The sequence below is a fragment of the Thermobia domestica genome, chromosome 7 (genome assembly GCF_964235325.1).
Source record: "Thermobia domestica chromosome 7, izTheDome1.hap1.1, whole genome shotgun sequence".
NCBI classification, from domain to species: domain Eukaryota; kingdom Metazoa; phylum Arthropoda; class Insecta; order Zygentoma; family Lepismatidae; genus Thermobia; species Thermobia domestica.
Genome location: NC_137460.1, coordinates 59,172,225 through 59,184,681, shown reverse-complemented (window position 1 = coordinate 59,184,681; position 12,457 = coordinate 59,172,225). Strand labels below are relative to the sequence as shown.

Sequence of the window (12,457 nt, the reverse complement as noted above, 5' to 3'; positions counted from 1 at the left end):
TGCTCTAATATTGTTCGTTTACTGTAGCTTGGCGCTGTTTTGACACATAACCTAGCTAGCGAATCTTAGCAGTCCTTCCCCTTCTTTCTCCTTATCGCAGCAGTAACAGTGGCACTAACTCATCAACTTTAGCACTAGTAGGGTTTGGTATTTGCAAGTTGTGTAAATTTCGAAACAGTTTTCTTCTCTAATCAGGGCCGTAACTTGTGTAGGGCAGGGGAGGGGCAACTGCCCCAGGGAGGTTCCCCGGCGTTCGAAGGGGCCCATTTTGAGACAATACGATATGAACATGAAATTATAAATGAAGCATCAAACAGTTTCACTTTTTTCTACATTACATAAAGCAGCGCACAAAAGGTAAATAAAACAAAAGTGAGTCGTGGGCCCACTTCAGTAAAAAAAAAAAAAAAAGTACTATTAGGGGCCCTAGAAATAACATTTATACGCATGGTTTTGAGATTTGTCAATATTGTCCCCTGAATTAATTTGTCATGTATGGAAGGGGCCCAGGGGTGTAAGTAAGGGCCCCGCAGACCTTGCCGTATGGGAGGGCGCACAGGCTCCGGGGGGACATAAATAGTACGAGAAAGATAGAAAGAGGAGGGCCCAAGAATGAGAAAAAAACTTTTTCTAGGAGGCCCAAATGCACGTATTAATGCTTGACCCTAGAAAAAATCTAAGTTACGACGCTGTCTCTAATGTGAATTTATTGGTACAGTTCTGCTAATAGTTAATTATATCAGGTTGGTCTCTTTAAACCTTGGGCCGTGGAGAGAAACAATCTTACAGGGGGATAGTATTCAGATTTTAAGGTGGAGAAAAGAGAACGAGGATGAGAAAGATGAGAAGAATGAAAGAAACACTTCTAAATTTACTTCATAATGAATTTAAATACATATAAAGGAAAAAGGGATATCGGAACCCATCACCATAATATTTGTGAAAGTGTTGGCAACATAATATTCTGGCGGAATATATTTCCCGCTAATTCTGGGGCCTCAGTGTTTGGCCCAATTCTGGCCTTACAGCAGTGACGGATCCGGGGAGCGATCAGGGCAATTGCCCCCTCCCCAGGAAAGGAAACTTTCTTATTTTATATATTTAAATAAAACCCATCCCAGAGTTTGGAGCTCTTAAAAGTAGCTCTAAGTACCAGTATTAAAACCCACCGCCCCCCCCCCCAGAAGTCCGTCCTGGATCCGCCCCTGCCTTACAGAAGCTATCGTCTAGGCATTCACCTCGTGGGACTGAGGAAAACCTTAATAAGGAATACCAGCCAGAACTGGATTCATGCCCACGCTCGATCTACCTATTTTAATGCCTTTTTTTTGTGTTGGACAGTGTCCGGTAAGGGCACCCAAACAGGGCAAATGCGTATTATTTTAAAATGTGTACATGTTAAAATTCGCTTTATACTGTACTTTGAACACGTAATTCAATGTGTATTATATTCTTCTTACATCAGCATGCTTTATTTTCTAATACTTTAAGTCTATGGTTGTTAGTATTTATAATTATTGCATCATACTAATCCTTCTCAAAGCTCGTTCAATTAGTATGAAATTCTAGACTTGGCAGTTTGCAACATTGTAAACCTTCACCAACAGGCAATAATGTGGCGAGAATATTTCCACCTATACTCGCATCGAAATTCCCAGCCCCTGTTTACAATCAGTACAATATGTTTCTGTCGCCTTATCATGAAAACAACGCCTAACGGGCTTCACTCTCTCTCTCTGTTTATTGTTTACAATACAAACTGCATGCTTCCAATATTGCCAGGCGTACAAGATTTTCGCACACTTTCGAACAAGAACACTTGTACAAAATTGAGTGTGCATTATATGTAAGATTGTATTACATAATAACTAACTCGATTTGTCATAACGTTAATATGTCAGTCATCTCAAAAGCAGCAATTTATGTAGTAATAATAATTGTTCTATGACTGTGCAGAAGTAGGTATATTCGGTTCGGCGATTCATGTGCCTGGCAACCATGAATTAACCATGTAGGGGTGAGAAGCAAGGTGTTGACGCTCGCACTACAATTGTTGTTTGTAAACAACTTTCCATCCTAGAGTGAACGGACAATACCATTTCCTCAAGTAATAAGCACTCGACATTCATTTGGTTGAATGATTCGAGTTTTTCAGTTTTTTTTTTTTTTTTTTTCCATTCATCATCAAGGCTACACGAGACGAAACCTACTGTTTTAGTGGAATCTCAACCACTAATCAATCGGGTTTGTATCCAAAGCAAGTACGCTACTGCAAATCGAGCCCGGTATCATATGCGCACAAACCACTCAGTCATAAATAGATCAAAGTTTTGGCCCCTGTAACGATGTAATACATCAGATTTGACTTACCTTGAATGAATTTATTGAGCATTTCTTTACGCCAATTGGCACAAGCCTATTTTTGAGCCCGGTCAAGTTGTGTGGGATCCAAAGCTTGTAAGTTTCAGTGACCACGCAAAATCGTATGTATTCATGTCAGGATCGGTTGGTTTAAACCATGGATTAAACCAGCTGGTTTTTTCATAAAAACCAACTGGTTTAAACCAAAAACGAAAAATGTTCGTAAAAGTGTAAGGGTTCGTAAAATCTTGATGAACACACATTTGTGTGTTATCACGTCTCATTCCTGTATATTATATTCACACTTAAATTCCCCATTCAGTACTCAGAGATTATGCTACAAAAGCTACTATTGTTCTTTTTATAAGTTTATGAATGTTTCTTTTGTGTGTTTTTTTTTTATAGTTATTATTGTTATGCATTGCAATCAAAGAAATATTGTTTCGTTTTGATAATGTTTACTGTTGGTAAAATACATCGAAGTGCCGTACTTTGGGGGAGGGGGGGCACCACGACAGGCATTTAATCAGAAGTACCTTTGGCATCTACTTATGTATAAATGGGTCAAAACCAAAGTGGACTCAAATAATTCGTATCTTTATTCACTTCTCTTACTGATATGCAAATTATGTCGTTGTATTTTTTTTAACTTGGACTAATAAGAGTCGTAGTAAACTAACTTGGACTAAATTAGTTGTTCTGTACTCTGCAGTATTTTGAAGTTGCCCATATGTAATTCTGTATAATGGTTTCACTTGTGCAACTGTTTATCTTTTTGTCCTTCTGAAATTACTCTTGACGATTATATTAACAAGTATGTATAAAGATCAGTACAACGTATTTTTATCAGGAGTCCTTCGTGAGTGCGTCGGCAGACGTATCACCAGTTAATTCCGGTTTCAAGTGCAGATGGAGGACAATTTCTCTCGGATGTAAGCCGAGAAGCGGTTTGGATTTCGCTTTAAGCTTATGTAACCCCTTCCAGCATAACCCGGTTGTTGTATAATAACACCAAGGCGAAACAAACTTATTTCTGTCCATATGTGATATAAATACATAGAGCAAATTATTTAAACCAAAAAAAAAAAAAAACTGTTTTTTTTTTTTTTTTTTGCCTTTTTCAATAAAAACCATGGTTTTTGCCAACCCTGATTCATGTATTGGTTTCATGTCAATATTCAAGGACGCCTGAATCTCACGGTATGTAAGAAAATAACGAATATGCTTAAACAAGCCATCCAAAATAATTTACATACAGGAACGTCTGTCCTTCTGAATTTTATAACGGAACACTAGCGTCATTGTTAGTAGTGATTGGCAGAAACTTTTCCAGCAGTCCTTGTAATAACAATTCTGAACTTCCATTTAGCGAATGTTTATGTAATTTTCTTCTTGCTAGAAACTGAAGCCACGTGCTGTGTTTTAGTGTAGATATTATAGGATTAAGAATCTTTCCACTTGTAGAAATCATAAAATTAGCATTTCATAATAACGTCTCTTTGTACTTTGCAAATTTACTGTATGCACCAATAATGCAACTAATGAGCTTATCGAATGAACTCTTAACAATGTAATGTACTGCAACAAGACGCAAAATTCTAGAACACACCTTCATGACCAAGTTACTAACGAGCGTGATTTTGGGTTTAATCTTCAGTGAGAAATATATGCTTCGAATATATTACCAGTAGTAATAGTTCTGACCCCACTTTATGCAGTAGGTACAACTGCCATTGGAGTTTAATAATAATATAAAAAAATCCAAACAAAGCAATATGGATAGTAGTAATGCAGACTAGATTTTTTCTTGCACAAACAATCAAAACAAATGCTGCCCAAATATATCAAACTACAATGAAGACGGAAATACTTTAAGAACTATAGTATTTTGATTTCAAAGTGAAATACTTCCTAATCTGGAATTGGTTCTTATTTATTATTTTTTTCCTTTTACGAGTAATCTTGAGGCTAAGTCTTTCACAAATCGGAAAGATGTGCTACAAGATAAGCGCTTTCTTCGCAAAGGAGCAAAAGCGAAATACATGCAGAACCTCACACGGTTAATTGGGAATGGAAATCGTATTAAAAATTATTACCGTATCCACAGTCAAGCTGCAACGTTATTGGGATATCTCTTCTTAAAATATCAAAAACTAGTTATTCTCGTACTTTTTTTTTTTTCATGAACGAACATTAATTCTGATATTAAATATATAATATTACGATCACTGCAGTAGTTGGACCTTATGATCTCATCTTATCTCTAAGTAACAGAAAAGTAATGACCAATGGAACTTACAACTCGTTCTTTTTCTTTTCTTTTTTTTTTTTTCTGGGAAGTTGAAAACCTAGGAATACGTTCTCCGCAAGTGAGTGAGCGCGTGGCCAAGAGCTATGAGGAAATGCATGTGAACGAATGAAACAATCGTCCCCAGGAGAAAACTAGAACTTCGGAAAAATGGACGGACCGATTTTACTCACCACAAATTCATATGGCTAGAATCAAACCAAGAACTTCTCACACTAGAGATAAATATTATCACTGACCTCTCCTGTCTTCCTTTGCACACAAGGTTTATTTTAAATATAGACTTTACTTATCCAGATACTAAAAGAAGTGTTAAGCTAAGTTTGGAAGGACAGAAAAGTTACGAATTGATAGAACACTAAAGAACTTCCTTTACTATGAGGCATATATATATATATATATATATATATATATATATATATATATATATATATAGTAACAAATTAAGTTGATACTAACAAATAAGATTGAGCTAAGAATTTTTATAGTAATATTGTACTATGTTCACTCACCTCTTTATATGACAGACTTTTATATGAATGTAACGATATTTTAGCAGATTAAGTGTAATAAAACAAAAATCCTTACTCTATAAATATCAGTCAATAAAAATTGAAAAATATATATAACTTCTATATCTTACTGAATATGCAATTAAAGTAAAATGTAAATACACTGTACATTTTTTAAATGATCATATACATTTATATAATTACTCACACAAACATGAATATCAGAGGAATATCATGCCAGTAGAATTGCCACATCCTATTCTTCATCTGGTAGCTGTCTTAAATACATTACTAACCAACATTACTGCTTTCAAAACTCCAATGGGCATCACTCATCTCAGGCACGGATCTATATGAAGTAATCTGTCGAATTCCAGCCGTCTTGAGAATGGTGTTAACACAATTTTTAAAGTTTACCTTGAATTATGTCTTCTTTCAATCACCGACATTTATTAAAAATATCTAAGACTATAGATATATATAAAGAGTAGCTTGCAATAATAAATAAATAAACAATATTTTGCAATTTGCAATATTTATTATTCCATACATTTTCACTAACGTCATACATATTAAGATACTTGGCTAAAACGAAAATACGTTTTAGAATGTAGTAAAAGAAATATAAATCATTTCTTATATGTAGAACATCTTTCAAACAGGAGCTCAATATAAATGAAAATACATTCCAATATCGGAAAACAAAATATCTTCCCTAACAAAGTTTAAATATTTTTTTCTAATATTCTTAGTATTTTCTGCCTGTAACAACCCAGCAGTGCTGTTAACAGTGCGATACTCTGTGAATAATAATGAACTGAATTATACGACATTTATTTGAAATAAAGTATGTTGTACTGAGGCGCGACAGACTAGCGTTGTAATTAATGTGCTTCTAAACGGAAAAAAATATATACAAAATAAAAAAATGCAATAATGTTACAGATAAGATATATGTAAATGTTATTAACTGCATTTATGAACACTCACCAGCTTAGGACTGAGTAATACAGATCTTTATGTGGGATAATTTAAACTTTAAAATACGAATAACGATATGGGAGAATTAAATCTGCCAGTATTATTCACTATATGAAGAACAATCATAGATACATGAACGGTATACACGTCACAATAATTTATCCCTCCAATATGTTCCTGCTATTTAATATGAGTCACGCTTTAACATATAAGATTAAACTGTCTACACAACTGTGCAGTTCACTTAATGATAAGTATGGAAGTACTATTGCAAATTAAGCAACTAGAACGTTCGAATATTCATGGAAACTGAATGCGGCGAAAATAAATGACTATACGCATAAACACATATATACTAATCAAAAGATAAAATGGTAGGAAGACAGTGTTTATCGCTTGAGACTGTGCATGTACCTACTTATATAACAGTTTATGGTGAAAACACTTATTATGAGAGTCTTTCATATGTCATCAATGCTTTCTAATACAATATAAGACCTTTAAACATGAATATAACGTGTAAGTGTCGTTAGCATCTTACTGATTAATAAAGAGGGAAAAACAACATACAAATAAATAGGATATTTGTTTCAGTTTGTGTATTATAAACAAGTAAAGTATATTACTTTTTTGTCAAGTTTAATATTTTATTTTCATTTATTTATTTCTTTTTCGTATTAGATTCCATATTTTCCTAATATTTTTGTGTGCTAAGGTTGTAAGTTACTAAACAAAATATAACACGATATTATGTTGATGATTTAAGACTTACGCGTTTCTTTTCTTTCTTCTGCAAATGGGAAACTTGAATGTGACGGAATACGAGAATTCCCTTACTGTAGAACATAAAAATGAAATCTCATATTATATATATATATTAATGTGCGTTGCGAAGCTAACTTAACGATGACACAAATGAAATACTCATTTAAGTGGAGCAACACACAAAGTAAATGAATACACCTAGTTTCAGGAAAGCTTGTTCAAGCTTCAATGAAATACATATATAGGTAAATATGTATGATACATAATTATTCAACAAATAGTTGCGGAACTAATATTATACGAATATAAACTCCTTCTGCATCTTATAACTATCCGTCACGCTAATTCAAAGTATTGACAAGTTACTAAAACATCTATTCGAGGCAATGTATATACTCCTTATTCCAGTACTGTAATAAAAAAATATAACTGCAATCGTGTGAACCGTGAGCATGTAATGAAAAAATAAATTGTATTCCTGTTTATAATTAATCTTTACGACTATATTATATTAAAATATTATCTGAGATTATATTACGTTATATGCATAGCTGTCAAATGTATTTACATTGACATAATTTCTAAGGATAATTGAATCTTGTACAAATATATGATAATAAACTTAGCTATAAGCATGACATAATCATCATTGTTCAAGTACTGAATCAATATCAAGACAGAATACATCCAACATTTTCGCCACGAGATAATTAAAAAAAGAAAAGAAAAAAGAAAAGAAAATAATCCCCTTCCTATATGAAACATTTAATTACAAATATGTTTTACTTGATAGTTCGTACGACTTGGCAGAAATCTAAACATTCAATGAGTGCACAGCAATTGAACTAACTCACACTAGTGTTGTCTAATGATAAAATTTATGATTCTCTACACATCTACAGTTCTCCTTAAAGTTTAAAGTTTACGAGTACACATTGAACGTATATTACTAAACAAAAAAGTTTTTTTGTTTGTATATAATTGAAAACGCACATCTGAAAATGTTTTCAAACCAAATCACATTCATTTCAATTTCACATGTTCCATGTTATTGTGAAGTCTTGTTAAACGTTTCTTTCAGACTTTGTATCCGTAATACATAGGGTCTTGTTGCTCACTAGAAAGGAAACAAGAGAAACAACGTATGAGGAAAAACAGGAAACGAAACGGTGGAAGGTTAACAATAAATATACAATGGGAAGGTAGTCTGACTTAAAAATTACCCAAGCAAAACAATATTCCACTGGATTTTTTAAAAATGTACTTTCATTCGTCAAATTACTGAACACTTTTTTTCTTTTTTAATATTTACTTTAAATGATTATTTTTAGTAAGTAATATCTGCTTATTTGGTCTTAACATGACAGAAAGAAAACAAAAATATACACATTTGCGATATCGAGAATATTCAGTCTTTTTTTTTTCTTCTTTCTTTCTTTCTTAACATCTAATGTGAGCCTGATCTCAGCTTTCATCTGTAATATTTGCACTTTTTCTCGAGCTGAATATCAATATTAATAGTTGAAAGATTCTATTGAATAAAACAACATTTTTGTACGTCTATGCATATTTTAGGTTGATCTTTGCAAGCAAACAACGTGAGCGAAAGGGAACTTAAAAATTACACATTCACAAAAGACAAATATATACTCATTCAATACTATACAAAGAAGTACTTAAATAAGAGTAACTACAAAATTTTAAACAAAGAGAAATTTCTAAACAAAGAGAAAATAAGAATTCTGCAGCAAATGATTAACATTTCATATTCGTTTTCTGATTGATTAAAAGAAACTCCCATACGCTTCGGCTTTTCACAGAAATATATAGAAAACATTTCCTCTCTGCAACGTAACTTCATATATGAGCTAAACCCAATAGTACTGTTTGATGCTTTAGGCTGGAAACAGATCATACTGACAATATTAGACTTAAGACTTAGTTTATACGTCTCTAATACAGACCCCATTTCCTTTGGGTTATGAAAAGTGATAACTCAACAATAATTCTACCATCCTAACACAAATGACAAAATTTCGACCATTTGGATCTTGGTCTGATGTGTAACTTTGTTGTTAACACGAGGCAGACCATTAAATTACACGATTATGACACACATTAAAACAACGTTGACTATCTGTTTAATTTTCAATAACACATAACACATGCCGTAAGCGTTGTCTGTATCCAGCCATTTTCTTGCATATTAAACGTTTATATACCAAAGCAACAGTGTCATGTATTACTTACGTAGAACAATTCACTACTTATTCAAATAAACAACACTAATATTTTGTATTTCTTTCAAAGCATTATGCATAATTCAATAGACTTAAAGTATAGCAAAATAATTACTAGAACACGAATAAACTTTATTCTCCTCTTCCCTTATGGCTAGAAAATATATAACTAGTTTTACAGTATTTTCAAAAGGAAAAAGTTGAAAAAAAATAAACTGTCGGAGGTGACCTTTAAAAAATTTATAATTATTGTAGTTTTTAATAACTCTTAACACAACCATTTACTTTAGTTCTAACTTCTTTAAAATTTTTCATGCTCATGATACCTGAACACAGTATCCTTTAGTAAAAATATCCATGCTTAATAGGTTTAATTGATATAGAGAGAAATTCCAAAGAATATGTAATTCCAAATCATCTAAATAAAATTAGTATAATGTTAAAATCATGAATGCTAACGAAAAATCACTCCCATTTCGAATTACGTACTGAACGAAACCTTGGAAATGTAGTCAGGACCAACGGCTCAAACCGTGAATTAAACCCGGCAAGTGTAGTAACTGTAAACCGCAAATCATACCCGGCGAGTATAGCGACTGTTTATCCTACTAAGGATCGATGGCTGACACCGTAATTCAAACCCGGCAAATATAATGACCGTTTATCCTGCTGAAGACTCATGACTGAAATCACATATTAAAGCCGTGGAGTATATTGACTATTTAACCTGTTAAGGGCTCATGGCTAAAAACCTGAGAGTATATTGACTTTATCCTATTAAGTGTCCATGGCTGATACTGAGAGTCAAATCTGGCAACTGTATTGACTGTTTGTCTTGCTAAGAACCGATAGCTGAAAACATGAATCGAACTGGACGAGCGACTGTTTATCCTGCTAAGGGCCGTCAGTTGAAACTGCGTGAATCAAACCCACTGAGTATAGTGACTATTTATTCTGATGGTAACGGATGGATCAAACCGCCGCCAATCACACCTAGCGAATATAGTGACCGTTTATCCCGCTAAGGACCGATGACTAAACCTGAGAATCAAACATGGTGAGTACAGTGACTGTTTATCCTGCTAAGTGAATCAAAACTGCAGAGTTGGGAACTCAATAATGGCTTATCATACTACAACAATTTCAGAAAATTATTTACAGTGCGTCACTGAATCACTCACCTACTTGTGTTCCTATGTCAATTTTACTTCAATATTTCAAATGCTGCACTCAGGCACTTCTCGTTAGGAGCAAACGCTACCCAAAGTCATACTTTTTCTTTCTTTTTTTTTCCACAATAAGTTCTTCGCATGTTCATTTATATCAGCACGATGAAAATTGTAAGAATGATTTAAGACTGATATCAATACTTGGTGGTAAATTCACTCTCCCAGTAACATTGGACGCAAATATTATTTTCTTTTTATATGCACCAATTGGGATTCTTTGCACGTAGTTTAGTACAGTAAACATCCCACTAATACTTTGTTTGAATTATTTTCTTATTTATTCCATGTTGTGGGATTCTTCTATAAAATTATTTGAATCATTGTTCCTGTTGCTCGCCGGAAAACATTTCTGAATTGATGCATGATCAATGCAGCCATATCACACAATTTACCTATTTCGAGTGAACATCCAAACCACAAATCTTCTAGTTCTTGTGTTCAGTGCAAATTCTATTTGCCAAAATTAAATGTAATGAAGATTTTTTAACCTGACTTTTTCTTTAAATGAAATTAGTAATAATGCTGTCCCAATCCTTATTTAAATGTCCTTTACCGGTGTTTACTTCTGGATTTTCTGTTCTCCTGAAACGTGTGTTCTGTTCTTTCAATAGTACAAATGCTCATGCAGAACACTTACTATATCCTGTTCGAGTGCTACTGAGTGACATTTACCAAATTTCCTACCAAATGACAATAAAAAATATTAGCATGAGATTGAAAGAAAATCTAAGGAAATTCCAAGAGGACAAAGAAGCCACAACTAAGTTACTTACTAAAAAGTCTTCAAAATCGACAAAACACTCAACACAAAATATGAGTATTCTGCACCGAGTTTCTTGTTATTGAAAGAAATTAAATCTTCAATTGAAAATCTTCATTACATTTAGTAATTCATACATATAATTTACACTGACTAAAAAACAACAAAATTTGTGGTCCGAATGTTTACACCAAACAGGAAAACAGTATGGTATTGCTATATTGAGAATACATCAATTCAAATATGTCTACCGGCGAGCGACAAGGACTCAAACATTTTCATAGAAGAATCCAGCTGTTGATTAAACAATCTGGAATAAATAAGAAAATAATTCTAACAGAGTTTTAATGGGATGTTTAGTGCACTAAACTACGTACACAGAATCATAACTGTTGAATATAGAAAGAAAATAGTAGTTGCCTTCAATTATACTGGGAATTGGAATTTACCACTAAGCATTAATATCATTATTAAATTGTTCTTATAATTTTCACTGTGCTGATACAAATAAACATGTGAAGAGCTTACCGTAAAAAACATCACTTTTGCCAGTGTTTGTTCCTGAAGAGGCGTGCCCACGTGAAGCACTCGAAATACTGAAGTAATAGTTGACTTGAGTGAAGCACTCGAAATATTGAAGTAATAACTGACATAGAAACACATGTATTTGAATAATTTACTGAATTTCAGAAAATTTAATAAAATATTCTCCCCCTTTTTTTTAAAAAAAAAAATCAAAGAACTTTTTCATATAGCTCTATTCATCGACTTTGGAAGTTACTACAAGAATAACGCAAACTTTTCTGATCAGAGTATAAACACTTACTTATTAAAACTAAAATACAATGTTAAGGTTTCGATAACTTACGGTCATCTTCATCAGACACTAACTCTGTCTGATGAAGATGACCTTAAGTTATCGAAACCTTAACATTGTATTTTAGTTTTAATAAGTAAGTGTTTATACTCTGATCAGAAAAGTTTGCGTTATTCTTGTAGTAACTTCCAAAGTCGATGAAAATAGAGCTATATGAAATAGTTCTTTGATTTTTTTTTTTAAAAAAAGGGGGGTGAATATTTTATTAATTTTCTGAAATTCAGTAAATTATTCAGAAAAAAAAATGAAATTGAGTTTTACGTCCCACCATTATGCCGGTTAGGCTAAAGGAGACGGTGAAGATGAGTAATGAATGAAATGGTGGAATGAAGAAAGTGGGAGGAAACGGGAGAACCCCGAGAAAACCCACGCACACGGTGTTTGTCCACCACAAAGTTTACTTGGCGGGGACGGGGATCGAACC

At 33.2% G+C, this 12,457-nt stretch overlaps 1 protein-coding gene across 3 annotated transcripts in view; it reads right to left on the bottom strand.

Moving 5' to 3' along the window:
• Positions 1-12,457, bottom strand: part of drosha (ribonuclease 3 drosha) — a 211,651-nt gene that overhangs the window by 130,019 nt on the left and 69,175 nt on the right. The window lies entirely within an intron of this gene.